This window comes from Bufo gargarizans, chromosome 2 (assembly GCF_014858855.1).
Source record: "Bufo gargarizans isolate SCDJY-AF-19 chromosome 2, ASM1485885v1, whole genome shotgun sequence".
NCBI lineage: Eukaryota > Metazoa > Chordata > Amphibia > Anura > Bufonidae > Bufo > Bufo gargarizans.
In genome coordinates this window covers 456,192,423-456,214,160 of record NC_058081.1, presented here as the reverse complement: position 1 = coordinate 456,214,160, position 21,738 = coordinate 456,192,423, and positions in this window count along the sequence as shown.

Below are 21,738 nucleotides of genomic sequence, written 5' to 3'. Positions count from 1 at the left end.
GTGAAAACCATTTCAGGTGACTACCTCTTGAAGCTCATCAAGAGAATGCCAAGAGTGTGCAAAGCAGTAATCAAAGCAAAAGGTGGGTACTTTGAAGAACCTAGAAAATGACATATTTTCAGTTGTTTCACACTTTTTTGTTATGTATATAATTCCACAAGTGTTAATTGATAGTTTTGATGCCTTCAGTGTAAATCTACAATTTTCATGGTCATGAAAATAAAGAAAACTCTTTGAATGATAGGGTGTGTCCAAACTTTTGGTCTGTACTGTATATGGCCAACTTAATTGACAACGGACTGATTATTTTCTAAAATAAAACTGCACTTGCTATGTCCTCATTTAAATATACCTCATGAATTACTATATAATTTTTATGTTTCTGTTGATTTGTCCATTTCTTTAATGCTTTTATATTCTGAAGTTACATATATTTTTGTGCAATCTACAGTCATTCTCTATGGTCAAATCTCCTCCACAGTCCTGTCCTTGTAATGTACTCATGCCATTGAGCTATATGCACCCTCCCATGTGACCTCTAGTAGGCAGAGTTCTAAAAAGAGTGTGATGAACCAGGTCACAAAGCACACGCCTGAGATTCTTTCCAGGGAGATAACTAATCAAGCCATACATAGCTTTTGCACCGTTTGACCACACAAAATGGCTATTTCCCTAACCCTTCATGTGTTTTAATGTGTACTCAATAAAGCGTTTTCCTTAGGCAGTGATTTGCAATCTACATTCATTGCATTGCTTACACATGTTTTGTTAAAGAAATAGTTTTTATGAAATGTTTTCCCATCCTGAGGAAACCCCACTAGTGTTTTGGTCATGCTAAAAATGCACACAAAAAACCCCAATGCATATATCACATTTCTCATGGCCGCTGCTGTACTGCTATTTAACGATGTGCCAATTTTATTACTATGTGGGTTAAATTTCTCAAAGTGATCAGAGACAAACAATGTAAATGTAGAGAAAGTATATACATTATGGCTTAGACTGGTTGAATATTTTCCTAGTACTTCTAGTTTTATCCTCTAGAATTGTTCTGATAGACATATATAAGATATAATATCAGTGGGATTCTAAAATCTAAGACCCCAACTGTTTGCTATTACAAAGCAACTAAAAGATTTAATATTAATGTTGAGCGAAGCATTTGAAGCAGAATTCAGTCTGAAGTTTAGGAAAACTTGGATTTGCAACAAATCCAAATTTTCTCGTGCTTCGTGGTAACATATCAGTTTTTCCTAAGATGGAGGCTTCACGTATTACAAAGTGAAAGTAAAAAGCCTGGTAATGCGAGATTATCCATTGTGCCATGCAGCCAGCCTATCCGTAAACAGCTATCTCTTGTGATGTCTCCATTCCTGCGCAGTCTAGGAGAGCATAGGGAGAGTATGGCAGGTGCTTATGCACTAGGAACAATGTTGCTGAAAATGTTTAATAGAACAATATTAGAGAGGGAGAGTGCAAGGAGACTTATGCTGTCTCAGTTTTATTTATATATTCCTACAGTTACTTATTCCTACATCATCCAAAAACTGAGATATGTAATTCAATACAAATAAGATGGAAGCCTTTATTTCTTTACTGCCAAAGTGCCAACCAATACCATCCAGTCTGCAGCCCTTAGGGGAGCCAGGTCTTAATGATAACCATCCTCATCTTTTGCTGGCTTTACTTCGTACAAATGTCAGCAAGATGCAGAGAGAGGATCATCTGGATGTTCCTGATGACATATTCTCATTGACATTAGATGATGTGGGAAAGGAGAAAAAGCAGATGGCAGAAGGAGGGCTCCCACCTGTAGGTCAGGAGAGCGCTGGGGTTGGAGAATGCCAGAGCTGATTAATATTCTGTGTATAATGTCAAATAACCTGCAGGAGATTGCAAGCAAGAACAGCAATAATTTATATTTTGTGCCCCCACCTAACCAGCCAAACTCCATACCAGTAACAGCCACTGTTTAAAGCGAACCTTTCACCAGGATTTCACTTAATAAACTATTACCAGTACCTAATAGATTAACCTCATTGTGTTTCAATGCATTCTTGTGCCGCTTTCCTGGGATGGATATTCATGAACAAAACGACTTATAAAGTCCTCGTCTCCAGCTCCTGAAGTCACACTAGAAAGTTAAGGGGGTAGCCCTTCCCTCACTCCGGGCTGTAACTCCCCTGCCCTAACCCCGCCTATAAGTAGTGTAACTGACACCCGGCTCAGTCGCCGAGACCACGCTTGTACAGGCGGCGCATGCGTCATCGGACTCGAGCGCGATCCGGTAACTGAATCGTGCATGCGCCGTTCCCGATGCCTGCCTGTCTTCTCTTCCTCACGCGTGATTCAGTTACAGGATCGCGCTCGAGTCCGACGGCGCATGCGCCGCCTGTACAAGCGCGGTCCCGGCGACTGAGCCAGGTGTCAGTTACACTACTTAGAGGCGGGGTTAGGGCAGGAGAGTTACAGCCCAGAGTGAGGGAAGGGCTACCCCCTTGACTTTCTAGCGTGACTTTAGGAGCTGGATACGAGGACCTTATAAGTCTTTTTTTTCATGAATATCCATCCCAGGAAAGTGGCACAAGAATGCATTGAAACACAATGAGGATAATCTATAAGGTACTGGTAATAGTTTATTAAGTGAAATCCTGCTGAAAGGTTCGCTTTAAAGGTCCATTAATGGTGCAGCGCGGCCATTACAATGAAGACCAACTATACAGTGAGGTCTTCATTATTAAATGAAAGGTAGCTGCGGACTAATTGGCCAAGTGGTTCTTTACCACAGCACAGCCGCTCCGTTTGGCTGAACCCTAAGGCAGAGTTGCCTGGGTATGTATATGATTTATAGCGATTTGTGACTAGTGTTGAGCGAACGTATGTTTTCAAGTTCGGCATACAAGGTTCGGGTTCTCTAAGAATCCCGTTATGGATTCCGCTACTACGGACCATAATGGAATTATATGAAAGCATGCAGCACGGAAGCCTATAAGAGGCATTCCGTATTGCATTCCGCCATAATAAAAGTTATTCTTAGATAACCCGAACCTTGCACACTGAACTTGAAAACACAAGTTCTTGGCCACCTTCAGCGAAGTTGCCAAATCGAATTTTTCAAAACTTCGCTCATCTCTATTTGCTATATCACATGATAGCTTTGACTCTTACTGTCTAAAGATAGATAGTATAAAACAAGTTTATCAGCTGTTTTTCTCTTTTAAGAGTAAAGCAGGTAGAAGTTGACAGGTGCCAAAACTTTTAGGCCCTTTGATAAAAAATGTATATGTTTTTATGGCATACTAAATGTTTTCTATAACCGGAGGTATTTTTTTTAAGTTAAAGTGGTTTTGTCAGTTCAGCAAATAGCATTTATCATGTAGAGAAAGTTAACACAAGGCACTTAATAGGGTATTGTGATTGTCCATATGAATTCCTTTGCTGGCTAGATTCATTTTTCCATCACATTATACACTGCTCGTTTCCATGGTTATAACCACCCTGCAATCCAGCAGTGTGGCTGTGCTTGCATACTATAAAAAAAAAGCACCAGCCTATGTGAGCTCCAATGGTCCTGGTCACCTGAAAGGCCAGCGTTTTTTTCTGATAACGTGCAAACATGACCACTGCTGCTGGATTGCAGGGTGGTCATAACCATGGAAACGAACAATGTACAATTTGATGGCAAAATGTATCTAGCCAGCAAAAGAAGCGATATGGGTAATAACTATAAATTAGTAAGTGGCTTGTATTAACTTTTTTACATAAGTGCCACTTGCTAAAGTGACAAAGCCACTTTAATCTTTCTCACTAAGAACATGAGCCTTCTAATCAAACTATGTTGGAGAGTAGACATTTTTCTATGGGTGTATTAGTGGAGCACTGGATATATTGATCATTTGCAGACTTTATGGATGCTTACTTGCAAACTACCGTATACAGTGTTTTTGTATTACATGTTTTTAATATTTAGGTACTCTAAGGTCACGGTTTAGTTCTCACAATGAACCCCCATCCATTTGAGAAGGCCATCCCTGAACTATAACAATCTTTAGTTCCCTTATATCCTGTGTATATTGTGCCACCCCTCTAGACAATTTCACAGAAAATCTATATAGGGGAAATGAATGACTGCAGAAAAAACAAAAAACTAATTTGATACTGGTCTTTTCTTTGCTTTACCAAATGTTTAAATCATTTTTTAATAAATCTCTAATGTTGGTGGGAATAACTTATGATCGACAGCTTTGCATTTAGGTTACTTAGGTAATGCTGGGGACAGTGGGAAGTACTGGAAACCTAGATCTGCTCCATTAAATAAAAAGATAGAGAGGAGGCAGCGCCTCATCTTTGGTGTTGCTTAATAAATAAAATTAATAAAATGAATGGTAATGTGCTTACCAGAGAGTGTTGTGAGGAAGTCACAACAGCTTAAAAGGGCTCTGCTGGTAGTTTTCCCAACCAGCATATGGGGATACCCTGGCTCAAGCCTGGGTTCCTCTACCTGCACCTCTGAATCCAGTGCAGGAGTCAAGCAAAATGAGAAGGAGACTTGGTTGTAGAACCTCTACTTCAGCGCTGCCAGGGATGACATCTAGCAAGGTAAGTAATTTAAGGCTGGTTTATTTGGTCAACGCGTTTCATGGGCTCACCTGGCCTCTTCATCGGGACAATATGGCATACAAAGTAAACTCATGTGTATGTTTAAAAGGTATTTTGGTGCACAGGAGGTAAAAAAAAGGTATTTTGCAAGCACACACGGACCTGGGAACTGTGGGAGTTTAGCGCAAAGAACGCAGGCGGTAACTGCACCTATAAGCTGCAATCACAGCGAACCCAGCACAGTCGTGAGTAGTACTAAGTTGCCTTACATTGGTATCAACCAGGGGTAGTTATACTGCCCTGGCATTTTAGGGGCCCAAATGCGTGCAAAGTAGTCTGAAATCAAAATCTGTAAAAAATGGCCTGTGAAATCTGAAAGGTGCTCTTTGGAATGTGGGCCCCTTTGCCCACCTAGGCTGTAAAAAAGTGTCACACATCTGGTATCGCCTTACTCAGAAGAAGTAGGGCAATGTGTTTTGGGGTGTCTTTTTACATATACCCATGCTGGGTGAGAGAAATATCTCGGCAAAAGACAACTTTTCAATTTTTTTTATACAAAGTTGGCATTTGACCAAGATATTTATCTCACCCAGCATGGGTATATGTAAAATGGCACCCCAAAACACATTCCCCAACTTCTCCTGAGTACGGCGATACCACATGTGTGACACTTTTTTGCAGCCTAGATGCGCAAAGGTGCCCAAATTCCTTTTAGGAGGGCATTTTTAGACATTAGGATCCCAGACTTCTTCTCACGCTTTAGGGCCCCTAAAAAGCCAGGGCAGTATAAATACCCCACATGTGACCCCATTTTGGAAAGAAGACACCCCAAGGTATTCAATGAGGGGCATGCCGAGTTCATAGAAAAAAAATTTTTGGGCACAAGTTAGCGGAAATTGATCTTTTTTAGTTTTTTCTCACAAAGTCTCCTTTAATCTTTCATGGACTCAATATGCCCCTCAGCGAATACCTTGGGGTGTCTTCTTTCCAAACATCTATACCCACTTAGCTCGTATACCCTGGCAAACCCGATTTCTTCATTCACATCAATCGATGTGGATGAATAAATCATTGCCGGATTTTTTTATTTTATTTTTATATATACAAAGTGTTTGCCAAAGCATATGAGCACCGCCGCCTCCTCAGCTCAGCTCATATGCCTCGGCAAACGTATCTTTTACTGCAGAGGAGAAATCTCGTCTTGCAGCGCCGCATACACCGACTTTTGTGTAATCTGACAGCAGCGCAATGCTTCTGTCAGAATGCACATCAGTGCTGCAGCTAGTCGATCGGTTGGTCCACCTGGAAGGTAAAAAAAAGTAAACAAAAAAGAAAAAACCAGGCCGCAACGCAATAAATTTATTAACTTTATAATAACTTTTGAACAGAACATATAAACTTTAACTTTTTGAACATAACGTTAACTTTTTTGCTTACTGGTGATTTTATATTTTTTTTATATTTTTTTACCTTTATAGGACAAACCTCTCCTTCCCCATGGGACAATGTGCAAAGCGCAAATCGCCCAAAGATGTGGCGAAGTACATTATGCACTTTGTCCCAGGCGAAAGGAAAGGTTTGCAGCAGCTCTGTGCGAATGGGCCCTAATAGCCCTGTGTGCCTGTCCTGTGAGATGTGATCCCTATGCTAAGTGTACCTGTGTGTGGTACTTCTGGAAACACTCTCCAAAGCATAGGGCAGGGTGGTCAGGGCAGTCAGGACAGAAATAGCGGGTGTCACGCCTTATTCCACTCTTGCTACAGACACGACATCTTTTTCGGGGTGACGGTTGGGTTAAGGTACCGGCAACAACACTGGGGAAATGTTGCTCATGTAGACGGCTAACTACACTGGTGGATGGGGCCACAGAACCTCCTGGATACAGGAGGTTCTCGATCTCTTCCTGAAATTTGAGGAAGGATCCTGTTCTCCCAGCCTTACTGTAGAGAACAAAACTATTATATGCAGCCAATTGAATTAAATATACAGACACCTTCTTATACCAGTGTCTGGTGCGTCGGAAAACTAAATACGGAGCCAACATCTGGTCATTGAAGTCCACCCCTCTCATGAGCAAATTATAGTCGTGGACACAGAGGGGCTTTTAAATGACACTGGTTGCTCGTTCAATTTGTATTGTCGTGTCTGCGTGAATGGAGGAGAGCATGTAAACGTCACGCTTGTCTCTCCATTTCACCGCGAGCAGTTCTTCATTACACAAGGCAGCCCTCTCCCCCCTTGCAAGACGGGCGGTAACGAGCCATTGGGGGAAGCCGTGCGACTAGTTCGCGCAGTGCCACAGCAGCCAATCTGTTCTAGGAACAAATGCCTGAAGAGGGTACCCCTTGCCAAATAAGGGTGACACCAAGTCCCAGACTGTCTTCCCACTGCTCCCCAGGTAGTCAGGGCAACCGACCGGCTCCAGGGTCTGATCTTTACCCTCATAGATCAGAAATTTGTGGGTATAGCCTGTGGCCCTTTCACAGAGCTTATACAATTTGACCCCATACCGGGCGCGCTTGCTTGGGATGTATTGTTAGAAGCCAAGGCGCCCGGTAAAGTGTATAAGGGACTCGTCTACGCAGATGTTTTGCTCAGGGGTATACAAATCTGCAAATTTCTGGTTGAAGTGGTCTATGAGGGGCCGAATTTTGTGGAGCCGGTCAAAAGCTGGGTGGCCTCTGGGACGAGAGGTGCTATTGTCACTAAAGTGCAGGAAACACAGGATGGCCTCAAATCGTGCCCTGGACATGGCAGCAGAGAACATGGGCATGTGATGAATTGGGTTAGTGGACCAATATGACCACAATTCATGCTTTTTGGTTAGACCCATGTTGAGGAGAAGGCCCAGAAATTTTTTTAATTCGGAAACTTGGACGGGTTTCCACCGGAAAGGCTGGGCATAAAAGCTTCCCGGGTTGGCAGATATAAATTGAGTGGCATACCGGTTTGTTTCTGCCACAACTATGTCCAAGAGCTCCGCAGTCAAGAACAGCTCAAAAAATCCCAGGGCCGAACCGATCTGAGCTGTCTCAACCTGAACTCCAGACTGGGCATTGAAAGGGGGAACTAATAGTGCGGCCGAAGTTGGGGACTGCCAATCAGAGTTTGCCAGCACCTCAGGGACTCTAGGGGGTCTACGGGCCTGTCTGTGCAGTGGCTGAGATGGGGTAACTATTGCACGTACCACCGTACCAGCTTCAACTGCCCTTCTGGTGCTCGCCACTTCACCATGTTGTACGGCAGTGCTGGTACTAGGTCCAGGGAGCAGTGGCGTACCGCCCATAGAGGCAGACCACGCCACTGCTATGGGGCCCGCGGCACTGGGGGGCCCGTAGCGCAGATAAGGCCCCGCCCACTCATGACCTGCAGCCGGCTATGCGGCTGCTTTTCTCCCCAGGGCCCCCCCCATGTTTAGCTGAATCGCCTCCCAGAGGCGCGGCTAAGGCCCTAGACACCCGCCCCCCTCCTCAGCGCCGCGCTCTGCAAATACCCGATCTTCCTCTCGTCGGCGTCCCAAATCCCGCGCAGGCGCAGTGCCGGCGATTGCCTGCGCCTGCGCTCTGATAATACGGCTGAGGGCAACAGCTTCAACATCGTCACTGGGCATGCGCCGAGCCCAGTGACGATGTTGAAGCTGTTGCCCTCACCCGTATTATCAGAGCGCAGGCGCAGGCAATCGCCGGCACTGCGCCTGCGCGGGATTTGGGACGCCGACGAGAGGAGGATCGGGTGTTTGCAGAGCGCAGCGCTGAGGAGGGGGGCGGGTGTTGAGGACTTAGCCGCGCCTCTGGGAGGCGATTCAGCTAAACATGGAGATGTTAGAGTTTTCATATTTAGGCGGGCACGGCACTTCAGAGGGGCACCGTTCCTGCATTTGCATATCCTAAGAATCGATTTTTAGAAGAAAGGACAAGACTGACATGGAAAAGAAGAACACAGATGGAAAAAAGGTACTTTATTAAACATGGATCCATGAGTACCTTTTTTCCATCTGTCTTGTTCTTTTGATTGTGAGTCTTGTCATTTCTTCAAAAAATCGATTCTTATGATATGTAAATGACGCTGTAAGGAGCCCAGAGGGGCGTTATTCTTTCTCCACGGTGCCCAGGAACGCCCCTCTGAAGTGCCGTGCCCGGCTAAATTTGAAAACTAATAACGCCTCCAAGTTCATCTAAATCGCCTCCCAAATCCGATCCTCCTCTCGCTGGCATCCCAAATCCCGCGCAGGCGCAGTGCCGGCGATTGCCTGCGCTATGATAAGATGACTGACGGCACTGCGCCTGCGCGGGATTTGGGATGCCGGCGAGAGGAGGATCGGGGTGTTTGCCGCAGAGCGCGGCACTGAGGAGGGGGGGTGTTGAGCACTTAGCCGTGCCTCTGGGAGGCGATTTAGATGAACTTGGAGGCGTTATTAGTTTTCAAACTTAGCCGGGCACGGCACTTCAGAGGGGCGTTCCTGGGCACAGTGGAGAAAGAATAACGCCCCTCTGGGCTCCTTACAGCTTCATTTACATATCATAAGAATCGATTTTTTGAAGAAATGACAAGACTCACAATCAAAAGAACAAGACAGATGGAAAACAAGTACTCTGTTAAACATGGATTCATGAAAAAAAAATTGGGGGTAAATTGCTAGTGACAGATTCCCTTTAAGGCTACTTTCACACTTGCGTTCAGAGCGGATCCGTCTGGTGTCTGCACAGACGGATCCGCACCTATAATGCAAACGCTTAGATCCGTTCAGAACGGATCCGTTTGCATTAACATGAACAAAAAAAAAAAAACATTTTTTTTTTTTGTTCATGATAGTGCAAACGGATCCGTTTTGACTTTACATTGAAAGTCAATGGGGGACGGATCCGTTTGAAAATTGAGCCTTACTGTGTCAACTTCAAACGGATCCGTCCCCATTGACTTACATTGTAAGTCTGGACGGATCCGTTTGCCTCCGCACGGCCAGGCGGACACCCGAACGCTGCAAGCAGCGTTCAAGTGTCCGCCTGCTGAGCGGAGGACAGACGGAGCCATACTGATGCATTCTGAGCCGATCCGCATCCACTCAGAATGCATTAGGGCTGGACGGATCCGTTCGGTGCCGCTTGTGAGAGCCTTCAAACGGAACTCACAAGCGGAGACCCGAACACTAGTGTGAAAGTAGCCTAACATGGCACCCCAAATAAGGAGACCTGCAGGCTGCAGCAGATATCCCATGTGACAGGTCACCCCCAGGAAACCCCTAACAGTTTCTGTAGGTCATGTATAAATTTATTTAATGTGGGTGTGACATGGGAGGAGCAAAGTCAGGAAGTGGGAGGGGCCATGGTGGGTAGTGGGCGGGGTTAAGGGGCCCAATTCAGATTTTTGCTATGGGGCCCAGTGATTCCTATGTACGCCTCTGCCAGGGAGGGCTGCGCTGCTGGTGTATGCCTCACCACGTAATTCGACAGCGCCAGCCCCACTCTGCTGGCCTTGAAGCAGATCCTGCACAACCTGTGGTCTAGCAACACGGGGCCGGGTACGCCTGGTGGTATCAGGGACCTCAACCTCCTCGTCTGAACTTTGGGGCAGACTGCCACTGCTTTCTACAGGTTCATATTCTGACCCGCTAGATTCGTCAGATTAGAGTTCCCATTCCTCATCTGACTGGGTCAGAATCCTGTAGGCCTCTTCAGAAGAATACCCCTTGTTTGACATTTGGACTGATACATTTAGGGGGTATTCCCTGAGACTACCAAAGAAAAAAAGCAAGCCTGTCTTACAAATGGGAGGCTAGCGAAGTACCGGAGGCCGCTGCGGTTGATAACAAATATCAAAACTGATTTTTTTTTGCGTCGCAGCGCTTGTAAAGTGATTGTGCAGTGATAAAAAATAAATAAAAATTTTGTCACTGCGGCGGGGTGGGCGTGGGTGAACGCACGTGTGGGCGACCGATCAGGCCTGATCGGGCAAACACTGCGTTTTGACAGGAGGGCGAGCTAAGGTGACACTAATACTATTATAGATCTGACTGTGATCAGTTTTGATCACTTACAGATACTATAAAAGTACAAATGCTGATTAGCGATACGCTAATCAGCGAATCAGTGACTGCGGTGTGGTTGGCTGGGCGCTAACCGATTGCTAACTACCTAACCAAGGGGCCTAAACTATCCTAAAATCTAACAGTCAATACCAGTGGAAAAAAAAAGTGACAGTTTACACTGATCACTTTTTTCCCTTTCACTAGGTGATTGACAGGGGCGATCAAGGGGTGATTAAGGGGTTAATTGGGGTGAGGGGGGGGGGGTGATCTGGGGCTAGGTGTGCTGTTGGTGTGTACTCACTGTGAACTGTGCTCCTCTGCTGAGACCAACCGACAAAAAGGACCAGCAGAGGAGCACAGCAGCCATTTAACACATTATATTTATAAATATAATGTGTTAACTGGCTTCTGATTCGTTTTTTTTTTAATCATGCGCATGTGCGGGCCGGCTGAGCGCGTCATCTCGCGTGTCGCGAGATGACGCATATATGCTTGACTGTGCCTGGGACAGCCGCCTCCGGACCGCGATCCTGCGTTAGGCGGTCCGGAGGCGGTTAATGCTGTTTTTGGAAAAGGAACCAACCCTTTACTCTTATCCTAGATAACCACTTATGTCATTGGATAGATTTGAAAAATTTTAAAAAAAATTAAAATTTATCGTGTCAGTATGATTGTATCAGGATAAATAGTAATACATTTTAAAAGTGAATAGGTGTTAAATTGATAATAACATATTTATTCATATTCTGTTTGTTATTACTTTAAAATAAAGTAAACCTCTTCAGTAGTGTTGGGCGAGCATGTTCGGCTGAACACTATTTTTACTCTAGCATCGCGATGCTCGGCACATTGCGGTGTTCGGCCGAATACCGCGTGTGTTCGAGCGCAATGCTGGAGTCTCCGCCCTGCACGTAAACGCTCAGGTAAGTACTGTCATTCACTGTAATGCCGTAGCCATGTTGGCTGGCCGGAACGCGTCATCGGGGGCTATATAGCACCCGATGACACATATTCGGCTCAGTCTTAGTCAGGGAGAGCAGAAGGGCGAGATAGTGTAGGGAGTGAAATAGATATTTTTATACTTGTTATATACCCAAAAGGCCTTTTAAGGACTATTGTTGTGTGTGACAGCAATATATATTTTTAGCGCAATCTGCGCTAAATAGCTTGCAATTGTTTGGTCGCTGCAGACAGCGACATTATCTGCACTACATCTCCTGTCTAACGTGTGCACAGCGTAAAAATATCTGTGACATCCAGCATACTTTTTCCATAGACTGTGTCCGCTCCGGACAGTTACATTACCTGCGCTACATCTCCTGTATAACGTTTGCGTATCCAAATATCAGTGACATTCAGTCAATTTTTTTTGCTGCTGGTGACAGCAACATTATCTGCGCTACATCTCCTGTGTAATGTGTGCAGCTTAAAAATATCTGTGACATCCAGTGTACTTTTTCTGTAGACGGTGTCTGCTGCTGACAGTTACATTACCTGCGCTATATCTCCTGTATAACGTTTGTGCATCCTAAATATGAGTGACAATAATTCAGTGTAATTTTTTTATTACCCAGTGGTAACAGCGACATTACTTGCGCTATACCTCCTATATAACATTTGTGCAACCTAAATATCAGTGACATTAATTCAGTGTAATTTTTTATTAGGCGGTGGTGACAGCAACATTACTTGTGCTACATTTCCTGTATAATGTTTGTGCATCCTAAATATCAGTGACATTCATTCAGTGTCATTTTTTATTAGGCGGTGGTGACAGATACATTACTTGTGCTATACCTCCGGTTTAACGTGTGAGCATCCTAAAAATATCTGTGACATTCTGAGACCTTATTTGCGCATACACTTACAAAACCTACACTACTGTACGTGTGACATACTTGCAAGCATTTATACCTTTTAATATGTGCAAGGCAAGCAGTAAGGAACGGGGAAGTGGTTGTGCTGCTGATGGTTCACGCAGAGGCCCTGGGCGCTGTGAAACTGTGCCTGCTGCCAGAGCACAAGAAACACACTTATCCACGATACCTAGCTTCATATCCCAGTTTGCAGCGCGGCGCAGGACAATGCTCGCAAAGTCAGACCAATGCGAGCAGGTAGTCGGTTGGATTGCAGCAGATAATGCTTCCAGTCAGTTAAGCACCACCCTGTCTTCCAGAAAGTCCAGTCTCAGTAGCCAAGAGTCTGGTCAACAGAATCCTCATCCTGATACTCCTTCCACCCACCATGGAGAGTCTTGGCAAACAAGTGATCCCACACTCAGATATTCAGAGGAGCTATTTTTATCACTATTCTTTAATTTGGGCCTCTCACCAAGCCCACTTGAAGAGGGACATTAGGACATTAGTCAGAAGAAGATGACGATGGGGAATCGCAATTAGTGTTTCACGAGGTGGATGATGAGAATGAGACACAGTTGTCAATAACTGAGGTTGTTGTGAGGTCAACAAGTCTGGAGGATGACCAGAGTGAGGAAGTGGAAGAGAAGGTGTTGGACGATGAAGTCACTGATCCAACCTGGGATGGTAGCAAGCTGAGCAAGAACAGCAGTGGGAGGGATCAGCAGCACTGCAACAGGCTGGAAGAGGCAGTGGGGTTGTAAAAGGGAGAAGCTGGGCCACACCAAACAGCTCCGCAAGTCTCACGCTTTTTTGAGGATGATAAAAGAATTGTCATTTGCAACCTGTGCTGTATCAAAATTAGCAGGGGCGTGAACACTAGCAACCTCACTACCACCAGCATGATCCGCCACATGGCATCAAAGCACCCTAATAGGTGGGCTGAACGCCTGGGTCCACAAACAGTATCTGCGGGTCACACCACTGCCTCCTCTTCCCCTGTGTTACTTGCTGGACAATCCGCTATCCAAGGCGCGGGCCCGATGCCTCCCGCCATGAACCTGGATCTTTGCAAGCACCATCAGCTAGCACATCCACTTCTGTGTCCCATCACCCGTGCCCTGACCAACACAGTTATTGGGAAGGTCCACTTAACTACACATGGACAAGTGATTTTGCCCAGGGACGCTACATTTCCCTGACGGCACACTAGATGGACGTTGTGGATTGTACCCTGGGATGGCACAGGTGGTACCAATGCCAAGGATTGCGGGCCCTACTTCTATCAGGATTCTCGCCGCCACCTATGTTAGTGGCTGCACCCCCCACCTTCTCCTCCTTTGCCTCCTCCGCTACTTCCACCTCTGAGCTATCATTTTGCAGCACCAGTCAGCCATCACTCAGTAACTGGAAGCAGTGTAGCACTGCAGTGGGGAAGTGGTAACAGGCCGTGCTTAAACTGATCTGCTTTGGTAACAAACAGCACAATGCCGCAGAGCTGTGGCAGGGGATAAGAGACCAGACTGAGCTGTTGTGGTTGTGTGGTTGTGTCTGATAATGGTCGTAACTTGGTGGCGGCTTTGGAGCTCGGCAAGCTCACACACATACCATGCCTAGCCCACGTGTTCAACCTAGTGGTTCAGCGGTTTCTCAAAACCTGCCCCAATTTGCCTGAGCTACTGGTGTGTGCCCAGCAAGTCATTGACAGCTTCCACTGGGAATGCTGCAGCAGCACTTGCAATTGTCAGATCACCGACTGTTGTGCGACGTGAGCACTCGCTGAAACTCGACGTTCCACATGTTGGCCAGACTTTGTGAGCAGCGGAGGGCAGTAGTGGAATACCAGCTGCAACATGGTCGTCGCCTTTCCAGTCAGCTTCCACTCTTCACAAGCGACAAGTGGGTATTGATATCTGATGTCTAACTGATGTGAGGTTTTACGCAACTTTGAGGAATCAACTATTGTTGATCGAGCACCAAAGTGCTCGGGTGCTGTGGCCGAACACATCGGGATATAATGGAAGTCAATGAGAGAACCCGAGCATTAAACCAGGCACCCCCTGCTTTGAAGAGGGGAGCGTGCCTGGTTTATAGGAAAAGGTCAGAAATTGATGGAAATACCACCAAAATGGTTCAGGAACAGCATGGGGAGGATGTCTGGATGCATCTTGGACTCCCAGGTCGCTGCTGGGAAGGATGTTGTCAGAGTAGTACGCCACTTTTACAGACTGACAATAATACGCACCAAACTGAAGATAAAATAGATTTTAGAGGAAAAGTTGTTAGGAAACATTCTTTCCTGTATATTTACTTGTATATAAAATGCAAATGCAAGTGCTGCCAAAAATTACAAGGAAGAGGCACTCCGATACAACCTGTATATCACATAAAGGAGGGCTTCATTCACATTGTGGTACAATTGTTCATGTAGTGGGATTCCTGCACTCATAAAGCCCATGCACTAAGTGAAAGGGCTGCCAAAAATTACATGGAACCAGAATTCCAATACACCCTTTGTTACACATAAAGGAGGGCATCATACACAGCCTCGAAAAATTATGATTGATGGCCTGCAAAACATTTGGAGTAAGGACCTGCTGATCTGACCATCTAAAACATTATGGGCGAGGGCCCGCTGCCGCTTTGGTGACTCTAGATAACCTGGGGCCGATCGCATCTTCCCGTGAAGGTGACGATCCATTAGGTGAGGACCTGCAGGTGAGCTGACCCTGTAAAGATTGTAGGTGAAGGCCTGCTGGTGACCCTCAAAAACATTTGGAGCAAGGGCCTGCAGATCTGACCATAAAAAAAAAAACTAATTTACTCTTGTCCCATTGAGATCGACGATTTATTCGGATGTCTGCCCTATCAACTTTTGATGTTATTTTCAGCCCAAACCATGTTGACTATGGGTAATGAGGGAATCATGGTTCTATTCCGGAGAGGGAGCCTGAGAAACAGCTACGGCTATCGCATTCAAGCAAGGTATAATTAGGTGAGGGCCTGCAGGTGAGCTGACCCTGTAAACAATTTTAAGTGCAGGCCTGTAGGTGAGCTGACCCTGTAAAATATCGTAGGTGAAGGCCTGCTGGTGACCCTCAAAAACATTTGGAGCAAGGGCCTGCTGATCTGACCATCTAAAACATTATGGGCAAGGGCCTGCTGCCGCTTTGGTGACTCTCAATAACCTGGGTCCGATCGCACGTCCCCGTGGTGGCAACGATCCATTCGGATGTCTGCCCTATCAACTTTCGATGTTATTTTCAGGCCGGGTCTCGGGAGGCTTATAAAAATCTGTCACCATTAATCAGGTGGTGTGGATTAGCCTCCATCTCACAGTGAAGTTGTGGAGTCTCTGTGGTTTCGGATCTGAAGATGTGTGCCATGCTAAAGGGCTGAGAGCTGCATGCTGGAAAACAAGCCCTTAAAGCCTGCTGGGGACCGCTAATGTAAAACTGCTAACAAGGTGAATGTTTATGTTTTGTGGACTTTCCATGGTGTGAACTAACACCAAGACTGCAAAATGTTATTTTGTTTTGCCTTCTGTGTGAATAAACACTGAACTATTTATAGAGGACCTTTCACCGATTATGACACTGTGAACTAAGAATACAGACATGGAGAGCGGCGCCCGGGGATCTCACTGCACTTACTATTATCCCTGGGCACCGCTCTGTTCTCCAGCTATGCCCTCCGGTATCTTCGCTCACTAAGTTATAGTTGGCGGAGTCTGCCCTTGTTCTTCTGTAGCGCTGGACAATCGCATTGCAGAGCTCACAGCCTGGGAGAAAGTCACCTCCCAGGTTGTGAGCTCTGCGCTGCGATTGGCCAGCGCTAGAGCAGAACAAGGGCAGACTCCGCCTACCCTAACTTAGTGACTGAAATCTCCGTTTACCATAACTTAGAGATACCGGAGGGCATAGCGGGAGAACGGAGCGGTGCCCAGGGATAATAGTAAGTGCAGATCCCCGGGCGCCGCTCTCCATGTCTGTATTCTTAGTTCACAGTGTCATAATCGGTGAAAGGTCCTCTTTAAGTTAAAGACTTTGTGATTGTCTCTATACTGCATCCGCTAACCTGCCTACCAGAGGGAGTCCCCCGCAGGACCAATAAATCTTGGGCCAAACTTCCAAGAAGGTACCTTAAGCTTAATGTTTCTTGTGGACAGCCACACAGAATCACCCACTCCCAGGTGCGGACCATTCATACGTCTCCTGTTAGCCACATGCTTATACCTGTTGCCCGTCTTTTTCCAGTTATTTCAAATTTTCTGCCAAATCGAAGACAATGAAGAGAAAAATCGTTCCTCCTCAGGAATACTGGAAGTTTGAGAACCAGAAAATGTGACAAACTGCGGATGGAATCCATATGCCCCCAAAAATGGCAACTTATCAGTGGACTCCTGTCTATGGTTATTAATGGCAAACTCAGCTAACGACGATAAAGAAGACCACTCCTCCTGGTTCTCCGAAACAAAACATCTCAAGTAAGTCTCCAGATTCTGATTGGTGTGCTCCGTCTGTCCGTTCAACTGAGGATGAAAAGAAGAAAAGGACAGTTGTACCCCCAGTTGAGTACAGAATGCTTTCCAGAATCTGGAAACAAACTGAGTCCCCCGATCAGACACCACATCAGAGGGAATGCCATGTAGTTTCACAATGTTATCGATAAACACCTGTGCAAGAGTTAGGCATTAGGTAGAGCAGGCAATGCTATAAAATGCGCCATTTTGCTAAACCGATCTACTACCACCAGGATCACGTTTTTTCCCAAAGAATTCTGTAAATCTGGGATGAAGTCCATGTACAAATGCGTCCAAGGTGTGGACGGCATGGGTAACGGAAGAAGAAATCCAGAAGGTCGAGTATGTGTCACCTTAGCACGAGCACAGGTACAACAGGCTGACACATTGTCCTCAACACACTTACGCAGCTCCGGCCACCAAAATCTGCGCAAGATGAGATCGACAGTGGATCTACTCCCAGGGTGTCCAGCCAAGACAGTACAGTGATGTTCCTCAAATGCCTTGTGACATAAGTCTGAAGGAACAATTTCCCTGGAGGACAAGAGTCTGTTGTATCCTCTTCTGCCTCCAACACCTTAGCCTCAAGATCAGGATAGAGGACAGATATGACTACCCCTTCAGACAAAATAGGACTAGGATCTTTAGAATCACCCCTCCAGGAAAGCTGTGTGACAAAGCATCCGCCTTGACGTTCTTAACCCCAGGGCGGTAGGTGACAATAAAGTTAAATCTATAGAAAAACAGCGACCATCTGGCCTGCCTTGGATTCAGTCATTTAGCCGACTCAAGGTAAGCCAGATTTTTGTGATCAGTAATTACTGTAATAGGATGAATTGCTCGTTCCAACCAATGGCGCCATTCTTCAAAAGCCAACTTAATGGTCAGCAATTCCCTATTACCCACGTCATAATTTCTTTTAGCAGTCGATAGTTTTTTAGAGAAAAAAGCACATGGGCGCCATTTACTAGGTGAAGGACCTTGCGACAAAACTGCTCCCACCTCTACCTCGGATGCGTCAACCTCTACAATGAATGGCTGAGACACGTCCGGTTGCACCAGAATAGGGGCTGAAGTAAAACATTCCTTCATGGCAGAAAAAGCTTGTAATGCCTCCTCAAGCCAAACAGAGAAATCTACCCCCTTCCTAGTCATGTGTGTTAACCGCATAAGCGCTTTCAGATTTTCGGGTCGATCCCAGTCCAACACTGCACAGACTTTCTCGGGATCCACGTGAAAACCTGAGGATGAGAGCAGGTAACCCAGGAATTACACTTCCTGAACAGCAAAAACTAATTTTTCCATCTTCGCATACAATTTATTCTCTCTTAGGATCTGTAACACCTGGCTTACATGATCCTGATGGGTCTCCATGTCTGAAGAATAAATTAGTATGTTATCTAGATATACAACAACAAATCTCCCCACGAGATGATGAAAAATGTCATTGACAAAATGTTGAAAAACTGCTGGAGCATTGGTTAACCCAAAAGGCATGACCAGATTCTCAAAATGACTCTCGAGGGTATTAAAGGTCGTATTTCATTCGTGCCCCTCTTTGACCCTTACCAAATTATATGCCTCCCTCAGATCAAATTTAGAGAACACCTTGGCACAGACAATTTGATTATACAAATCCGGAATCAAAGGAAGGGGGTAAGAATCACAGACGGCGCTTACGGAAGTCCAGACATGGTCATCTTTTTTTATTACAAAGAAAAACCCAGCAGCTACTGGGGATTTGGATGGTCTAATATGACCCTTCGCCAAGCTCTCATGATATACTCTCGCATATCCTTTCTTTCGGGCTCCGAAACATTATACACCCCAGATTTGGGCAGTTTAGCTTAAAGATTGACGGGACAATCATACTCCCGTTGTAAGGGTAACTCCTGGTTACCACTCTCTGAAAAGAAATCAGAAAATTCAGGAAATGAACAAGGGTACAGTTTTAGTGGTGACCAAAGAAAAAAGACGCATTAAGACAGTTGTTCATGCAAAAATCACTCCAATTGAGAATCTGTCTCGCTTGCCAGTCGATTGCAGGGTTATGTTTGCTTAACCATGGTAAACCCAAAACCATCAGAGCAGGCAGACCCTCCAACACGTAACATAAGATAGATTCCTGATGGAAATCACCCACTGTTAAATGGATGTCATTTACCACCTGCGACAGGCATTTTTGGGTAAGAGGTGCAGAATCAATTGCAAAGACAGAAATGCTTTTCTCTAGTGCACTAGAAGTCAACCCATGAATATGAGCAAACCGTCCATCAATCAGGTTAACCACACCCCCACTATCGATAAATACCTCGATTTCCACAGTTTTGAACTCTAGCACCACCTCGGCAGACAGGAGAAATCGGGTATTACTAGTAAATGACAAAAGTATGTTTTCTTGCTCCCCACCCACACCACTAATAGTAATTTGGGAATAAGCGTTTATTTTTTTTTTATTACACCTTGATGCTGAATGTACGGACAAATATTCTCGAAATGTCTCTTTTTTCCACAACAAAAACAAACTCCCTTCATATGACCAGAGCTCTTACCAGCAGTCCCAGGAGTAGCTCCCCCCGACTGTATAGGCTTTTCACAAGGCATAACCACAGGTGTCTCTTTACCATATATGTCAAAGGAAGCCGCCACCTTATTTGACAGTATGTCCTGAGGGTGAGGATCCTTAGATCTCCCCCTCAGGCGTCTATCCAGACGTACAGCAAGAGACATAGCTGCTTCCAATGACTTGTTTTTTTATGAAAACCCAACGCACACTGCATCCTCTCAGATAGACCCTGACAGAACTGACTACGGAGAGCGGGATCATTCCACTTCGTATCCGTAGCCCATAAATTCAGAGCAATAGATTTTTGTGGAGCACTCTCCCTACCGTAAACTTGGTCTCAGCCTGAGAAATCCGATTCGGGTCATCATAAATAAGACCCAAGGCTCAAGAAAATTCATCCACCGACTGGAGGGACAGTGATCCGGTCGACAGAGAAAAAGCCAAAGACATTCTTTGCATTATCCTTAAGCAAAGAAAGGATCATACCCACACGATGACACTCATCCCCAGAATAGTATGGACGCAGCTTAAAGTATAACTTACACAATTCCCTGAACAGATTGAAATTGTCACTACCCCCAGAAAATCTGTCCGGGAGGGCAATCTTAGGTTCAGGGCAGGCCTGGTACCCACCATTGGAACCAGCCGCCTGTAATCCTTAAGACTGTCGCATGGAGGTCAGGTGCCTCCAATGACAGTCCTTGCAGCTGTTCGACCAGTGCAGACAGAGGATCCATAGCTGCACTGACCTGAACGAAATGGTGTTTTTTTATGGCGGTAGATAATGTCACGATCAGTGTGGGGGGAAAACTCCACACTGAACACAGGAGGGAAGGGGAACAGTAACTGGGCCTGGAAACTAGGGAAGGAACAGGTCACCTCCTAAAAACCCTAACCCGGGCCCTAACTACCTATCAATATGACTAGACCTTGAAGGTAGGAATATTCATATGCAGGATACCTGGGCCCTTATTTCCCTATAAGGCCTTGGAATAAGGTTAGGACCAGAGACAACCCATACCTGTTTCAGGCCCGGATACAAACAACAAGGAATATAACAAACAAAAACAAACATGACACAACTTTTGTAGAGATGGACAAGCAGGAACACCAGAGACATCCTAACACCAGCTCAGCCAAACCCAAATAAAGTTATCTACCGCATAGTGGGGTAGACTATAAAGGGTAGAATGTCCAGGGAAGTGGTCATTAACCCTATCAACACTGGATCAAGAGAACTCAAGAAGGCTATTAGATTCCTCCATGCTCAGCCAATCTTCTTGATCTCCTGACCTCAGTCACCTGAGGGACCGTGACAGCCTCCTGGTGAGCTGACCCTGTAAATCATTATATGCGAGGGCCTGCTGGTGAGCTGACCCTCTAAAAAATTATATACGAGGGCCTGCTGGTGAGCTGACCCTATAAAACAGAGAGTCTGGGCCTGAGAGTTGGATTATATTGATACTAATATGCTGGTGCGTGTGAGTAGCATGCTTTGGTGAACTTCAGTACCGAATTTAGAAAAGTAAGTAAAACACTGTCTAGTAGGTAGTGCTCAGACGAACAGGATTTGTTTTGTGTTTTTGCCTGAAATGTAAAGGATCTTTGTTTTGCCGTTGAAACCACAATAAAGTGGAACTTTGTTTGGACTTACCGTGTGTCATTGTCTCCGTTAGCCGGACAATCCTGCCTCTATCAGACCTAATTCCCATAGTATGTAGCATACATACATACAGCACTATGTATGTAGCATGTATGTATGGACAGCAGAACCTATCAGCTACACTATGTCACTATCCAACCTACACTGACTATCTCCCACTAACTATCTGTATTATATATATAAACTAACTAACTAACTAACTAATAGGGTTGAGCGAACCCAAACTGTAAAGCTCGGGTTCATACCAAACTTTAGGATTTTTGCACCCCGAACCCGAACATTTCAGTAAAAGTTCAGGTTCGTTTGTTCGGCGATTTTTGAAAGGCTGCAGAGCAGCCAATCAACAAGCGTTTAACTGTGTGACCTTAGAAGCTATCATAGCCATGCCTACTAATGGCATGGCTGTGATTGGCTAGTGCAGCATGGGACCCAGCCTCTATATAAGCTGGAGTCACGTAGAGCTGCACGTCACTCTGCTAGTGTAGGGAGAGGATGCTGCTGGTGATT